The sequence below is a fragment of the Coregonus clupeaformis genome, unplaced genomic scaffold (assembly GCF_020615455.1).
Source record: "Coregonus clupeaformis isolate EN_2021a unplaced genomic scaffold, ASM2061545v1 scaf0389, whole genome shotgun sequence".
In the NCBI taxonomy this organism is placed as follows: domain Eukaryota; kingdom Metazoa; phylum Chordata; class Actinopteri; order Salmoniformes; family Salmonidae; genus Coregonus; species Coregonus clupeaformis.
The window spans coordinates 122,094-129,192 of record NW_025533844.1 but is presented as its reverse complement, the minus strand read 5'-3'; positions in this window follow the sequence as shown (position 1 = coordinate 129,192).

Below are 7,099 nucleotides of genomic sequence, written 5' to 3'. Positions count from 1 at the left end.
CCTACTGTGAAGCATGGGGGTGGAAACATCATGCTTTGGGGCTGTTTTTCTGCAAAGGGACCAGGACGACTGATCCGTGTAAAGGAAAGAATGAATGGGGCCATGTATCGTGAGATTTTGAGTGAAAACCTCCTTCCATCAGCAAGGGCATTGAAGATGAAACGTGGCTGGGTCTTTCAGCATGACAATGATCCCAAACACACCGCCCGGGCAACGAAGGAGTGGCTTCGTAAGAAGCATTTCAAGGTCCTAGAGTGGCCTAGCCAGTCTCCAGATCTCAACCCCATAGAAAATCTTTGGAGGGAGTTGAAAATCCGTGTTGCCCAGCGACAGCCCCAAAACATCACTGCTCAAGAGGAGATCTGCATGGAGGAATGGGCCAAAATACCAGCAACAGTGTGTGAAAACCTTGTGAAGACTTACAGAAAACGTTTGACCTGTGTCATTGCCAACAAAGGGTATACAACAAAGTATTGAGAAACTTTTGTTATTGACCAAATACTTATTTTCCACCATAATTTGCAAATAAATTCATAAAAAATCCTACAATGTGATTTTCTGGAATGTCTTTTCTCATTTTGTCTGTCATAGTTGACGTGTACCTATGATGAAAATTACAGGCCTCTCTCATCTTTTTAAGTGGGAGAACTTGCACAATTGGTGGCTGACTAAATACTTTTTTTCCCCACTGGTATAAATGGAGGGGGGAACCTGATCCTAGATCACCAGTCCTACTCTGAGATGCTTTATGAATGGTGTCCTTTAGCCCTGGTTTAGTTGGTAGGGTAGCTGACTGATTTAGTACTTATATATGGACGGGGGAACCTGATCCTAGATCACCAGTCCTACTCTGAGATGCTTTATGAATGGTGTCCTTTAGCCCTGGTTTAGTTGGTAGGGTAGCTGACTGATTTAGTACTTATATATGGACGGGGGAACCTGATCCTAGATCACCAGTCCTACTCTGAGATGCTCTATGAATGGTGTCCTTTAGCCCTGGTTTAGTTGGTAGGGTAGCTGACTGATTTAGTACTTATATATGGACGGGGGAAACCTGATCCTAGATCACCACTCCTACTCTGAGATGCTCTATGAATGGACGGGGAGGGGGGGGGAATCTGATCCTAGATCACCAGTCCTACTCTGAGATGCTCTATGAATGGACGGGGAGGGGGGGGAACCTGATCCTAGATCACCACTCCTACTCTGAGATGCTCTATGAATGGACGGGGAGGGGGGAACCTGATCCTAGATCACCACTCCTACTCTGAGATGCTTTATGAATGGACGGGGGGAACCTGATCCTAGATCACCAGTCCTACTCTGAGATGCTCTATGAATGGTGTCCTTTAGCCCTGGTTTAGTTGGTAGGGTAGCTGACTGATTTAGTACTTATATATGGACGGGGGAACCTGATCCTAGATCACCAGTCCTACTCTGAGATGCTCTATGAATGGTGTCCTTTAGCCCTGGTTTAGTTGGTAGGGTAGCTGACTGATTTAGTACTTATATATGGACGGGGGGAACCTGATCCTAGATCACCAGTCCTACTCTGAGATGCTTTATGAATGGTGTCCTTTAGCCCTGGTTTAGTTGGTAGGGTAGCTGACTGATTTAGTACTTATATATGGACGGGTGGAACCTGATCCTAGATCACCACTCCTACTCTGAGATGCTCTATGAATGGACGGGGAGGGGGGAACCTGATCCTAGATCACCACTCCTACTCTGAGATGCTCTATGAATGGTGTCCTTTAGCCCTGGTTTAGTTGGTAGGGTAGCTGACTGATTTAGTACTTATATATGGACGGGTGGAACCTGATCCCTAGATCACCACTCCTACTCTGAGATGCTCTATGAATGGTGTCCTTTAGCCCTGGTTTAGTTGGTAGGGTAGCTGACTGATTTAGTACTTATATATGGACGGGGGGAACCTGATCCTAGATCACCACTCCTACTCTGAGATGCTCTATGAATGGACGGGGAGGGGGGGAACCTGATCCTAGATCACCACTCCTACTCTGAGATGCTCTATGAATGGTGTCCTTTAGCCCTGGTTTAGTTGGTAGGGTAGCTGACTGATTTAGTACTTATATATGGACGGGTGGAACCTGATCCTAGATCACCACTCCTACTCTGAGATGCTCTATGAATGGTGTCCTTTAGCCCTGGTTTAGTTGGTAGGGTAGCTGACTGATTTAGTACTTATATATGGACGGGGGGAACCTGATCCTAGATCACCAGTCCTACTCTGAGATGCTCTATGAATGGTGTCCTTTAGCCCTGGTTTAGTTGGTAGGGTAGCTGACTGATTTAGTACTTATATATGGACGGGGGAACCTGATCCTAGATCACCAGTCCTACTCTGAGATGCTTTATGAATGGTGTCCTTTAGCCCTGGTTTAGTTGGTAGGGTAGCTGACTGATTTAGTACTTATATATGGACGGGGGGAACCTGATCCTAGATCACCAGTCCTACTCTGAGATGCTTTATGAATGGTGTCCTTTAGCCCTGGTTTAGTTGGTAGGGTAGCTGACTGATTTAGTACTTACAGTGGGGAAAAAAAGTATTTAGTCAGCCACCAATTGTGCAAGTTCTCCCACTTAAAAAGATGAGAGAGGCCTGTAATTTTCATCATAGGTACACGTCAACTATGACAGACAAATTGAGAAAATAAAATCCAGAAAATCACATTGTAGGATTTTTTATGAATTTATTTGCAAATGATGGTGGAAAATAAGTATTTGGTCACCTACAAACAAGCAAGATTTCTGGCTCTCACAGACCTGTAACTTCTTCTTTAAGAGGCTCCTCTGTCCTCCACTCGTTACCTGTATTAATGGCACCTGTTTGAACTTGTTACTCAGTATAAAAGACACCTGTCCACAACCTCAAACAGTCACACTCCAAACTCCACTATGGCCAAGACCAAAGAGCTGTCAAAGGACACCAGAAACAAAAATTGTAGACCTGCACCAGGCTGGGAAGACTGAATCTGCAATAGGTAAGCAGCTTGGTTTGAAGAAATCAACTGTGGGAGCAATTATTAGGAAATGGAAGACATACAAGACCACTGATAATCTCCCTCGATCTGGGGCTCCACGTAAGATCTCACCCCGTGGGAATCAAAATGATCACAAGAACGGTGAGCAAAAATCCCAGAACCACAGGGGGACCCTAGTGAATGACCTGCAGAGAGCTGGGACCAAAGTAACAAAGCCTACCATCAGTAACACACTACGCCTCCAGGGACTCAAATCCTGCTGTGTCCCCCTGCTTAAGCCAGTACATGTCCAGGCCCATCTGACGTTTGCTAGAGTGCATTTGGATGATCCAGAAGAGGATTGGGAGAATGTCATATGGTCAGATGAAACCAAAATATAACTTTTTGGTAAAAACTCAACTCGTCGTGTTTGGAGGACAAAGAATGCTGAGTTGCATCCAAAGAACACCATACCTACTGTGAAGCATGGGGGTGGAAACATCATGCTTTGGGGCTGTTTTTTCTGCAAAGGGACCAGGACGACTGATCCGTGTAAAGGAAAGAATGAATGGGGCCATGTATCGTGAGATTTTGAGTGAAAACCTCCTTCCCATCAGCAAGGGCATTGAAGATGAAACGTGGCTGGGTCTTTCAGCATGACAATGATCCCAAACACACCGCCCGGGCAACGAAGGAGTGGCTTCGTAAGAAGCATTTCAAGGTCCTAGAGTGGCCTAGCCAGTCTCCAGATCTCAACCCCATAGAAAATCTTTGGAGGGAGTTGAAAATCCGTGTTGCCCAGCGACAGCCCCAAAACATCACTGCTCAAGAGGAGATCTGCATGGAGGAATGGGCCAAAATACCAGCAACAGTGTGTGAAAACCTTGTGAAGACTTACAGAAAACGTTTGACCTGTGTCATTGCCAACAAAGGGTATACAACAAAGTATTGAGAAACTTTTGTTATTGACCAAATACTTATTTTCCACCATAATTTGCAAATAAATTCATAAAAAATCCTACAATGTGATTTTCTGGAATGTCTTTTCTCATTTTGTCTGTCATAGTTGACGTGTACCTATGATGAAAATTACAGGCCTCTCTCATCTTTTTAAGTGGGAGAACTTGCACAATTGGTGGCTGACTAAATACTTTTTTTCCCCACTGTATATATGGACGGGGGGAACCTGATCCTAGATCACCAGTCCTACTCTGAGATGCTTTATGAATGGTGTCCTTTAGCCCTGGTTTAGTTGGTAGGGTAGCTGACTGATTTAGTACTTATATATGGACGGGGGAACCTGATCCTAGATCACCAGTCCTACTCTGAGATGCTTTATGAATGGTGTCCTTTAGCCCTGGTTTAGTTGGTAGGGTAGCTGACTGATTTAGTACTTATATATGGACGGGGGGAACCTGATCCTAGATCACCAGTCCTACTCTGAGATGCTCTATGAATGGTGTCCTTTAGCCCTGGTTTAGTTGGTAGGGTAGCTGACTGATTTAGTACTTATATATGGACGGGGAAACCTGATCCTAGATCACCACTCCTACTCTGAGATGCTCTATGAATGGACGGGGGAGGGGGGAATCTGATCCCTAGATCACCAGTCCTACTCTGAGATGCTCTATGAATGGACGGGGAAGGGGGGAACCTGATCCTAGATCACCACTCCTACTCTGAGATGCTCTATGAATGGACGGGGAGGGGGGAACCTGATCCTAGATCACCACTCCTACTCTGAGATGCTTTATGAATGGACGGGGGGAACCTGATCCTAGATCACCAGTCCTACTCTGAGATGCTCTATGAATGGTGTCCTTTAGCCCTGGTTTAGTTGGTAGGGTAGCTGACTGATTTAGTACTTATATATGGACGGGTGGAACCTGATCCTAGATCACCACTCCTACTCTGAGATGCTCTATGAATGGACGGGGAGGGGGGAACCTGATCCTAGATCACCAGTCCTACTCTGAGATGCTCTATGAATGGACGGGGAGGGGGGGAACCTGATCCTAGATCACCACTCCTACTCTGAGATGCTCTATGAATGGACGGGGAGGGGGGAACCTGATCCTAGATCACCACTCATATTCTGAGATGCTTTATGAATGGACGGGGAGGGGGGGGAACCTGATCCTAGATCACCACTCCTACTCTGAGATGCTCTATGAATGGTGTCCTTTAGCCCTGGTTTAGTTGGTAGGGTAGCTGACTGATTTAGTACTTATATATGGACGGGGGGAACCTGATCCTAGATCACCAGTCCTACTCTGAGATGCTCTATGAATGGTGTCCTTTAGCCCTGGTTTAGTTGGTAGGGTAGCTGACTGATTTAGTACTTATATATGGACGGGGGGAACCTGATCCTAGATCATCACTCCTACTCTGAGATGCTCTATGAATGGTGTCCTTTAGCCCTGGTTTAGTTGGTAGGGTAGCTGACTGATTTAGTACTTATATATGGACGGGGGGGAACCTGATCCTAGATCAACACTCCTACTCTGAGATGCTCTATGAATGGTGTCCTTTAGCCCTGGTTTAGTTGGTAGGGTAGCTGACTGATTTAGTACTTATATATGGACGGGGGAACCTGATCCTAGATCACCACTCCTACTCTGAGATGCTCTATGAATGGTGTCCTTTAGCCCTGGTTTAGTTGGTAGGGTAGCTGACTGATTTAGTACTTATATATGGACGGGGGGAACCTGATCCTAGATCACCACTCCTACTCTGAGATGCTTTATGAATGGTGTCCTTTAGCCCTGGTTTAGTTAATAGGGTAGCTGACTGATTTAGTACTTATATATGGACGAGGGGAACCTGATCCTAGATCACCAGTCCTACTCTGAGATGCTCTATGAATGGTGTCCTTTAGCCCTGGTTTAGTTGGTAGGGTAGCTGACTGATTTAGTACTTATATATGGACGGGGGGAACCTGATCCTAGATCACCAGTCCTACTCTGAGATGCTCTATGAATGGACGGGGAGGGGGGGGAACCTGATCCTAGATCACCACTCCTACTCTGAGATGCTCTATGAATGGTGTCCTTTAGCCCTGGTTTAGTTGGTAGGGTAGCTGACTGATTTAGTACTTATATATGGACGGGGGGAACCTGATCCTAGATCACCACTCCTACTCTGAGATGCTTTATGAATGGTGTCCTTTAGCCCTGGTTTAGTTAATAGGGTAGCTGACTGATTTAGTACTTATATATGGACGGGGGAACCTGATCCTAGATCACCAGTCCTACTCTGAGATGCTCTATGAATGGTGTCCTTTAGCCCTGGTTTAGTTGGTAGGGTAGCTGACTGATTTAGTACTTATATATGGACGGGGGAACCTGATCCTAGATCACCAGTCCTACTCTGAGATGCTCTATGAATGGTGTCCTTTAGCCCTGGTTTAGTTGGTAGGGTAGCTGACTGATTTAGTACTTATATATGGACGGGTGGAACCTGATCCTAGATCACCACTCCTACTCTGAGATGCTCTATGAATGGACGGGGAGGGGGGGGGAACCTGATCCTAGATCACCAGTCCTACTCTGAGATGCTCTATGAATGGACGGGGAGGGGGGAACCTGATCCTAGATCACCACTCCTACTCTGAGATGCTCTATGAATGGACGGGGAGGGGGGGAACCTGATCCTAGATCACCACTCCTACTCTGAGATGCTTTATGAATGGACGGGGAGGGGGGGAACCTGATCCTAGATCACCACTCCTACTCTGAGATGCTCTATGAATGGTGTCCTTTAGTCCTTGTTTAGTTGGTAGGGTAGCTGACTGATTTAGTACTTATATATGGACGGGGGGGGAACCTGATCCTAGATCACCAGTCCTACTCTGAGATGCTCTATGAATGGTGTCCTTTAGCCCTGGTTTAGTTTGTAGGGTAGCTGACTGATTTAGTACTTATATATGGACGGGGGAACCTGATCCTAGATCACCACTCCTACTCTGAGATGCTCTATGAATGGTGTCCTTTAGCCCTGGTTTAGTTGGTAGGGTAGCTGACTGATTTAGTACTTATATATGGACGGGGGGAACCTGATCCTAGATCACAACTCCTACTCTGAGATGCTCTATGAATGGTGACCTTTAGCCCTGG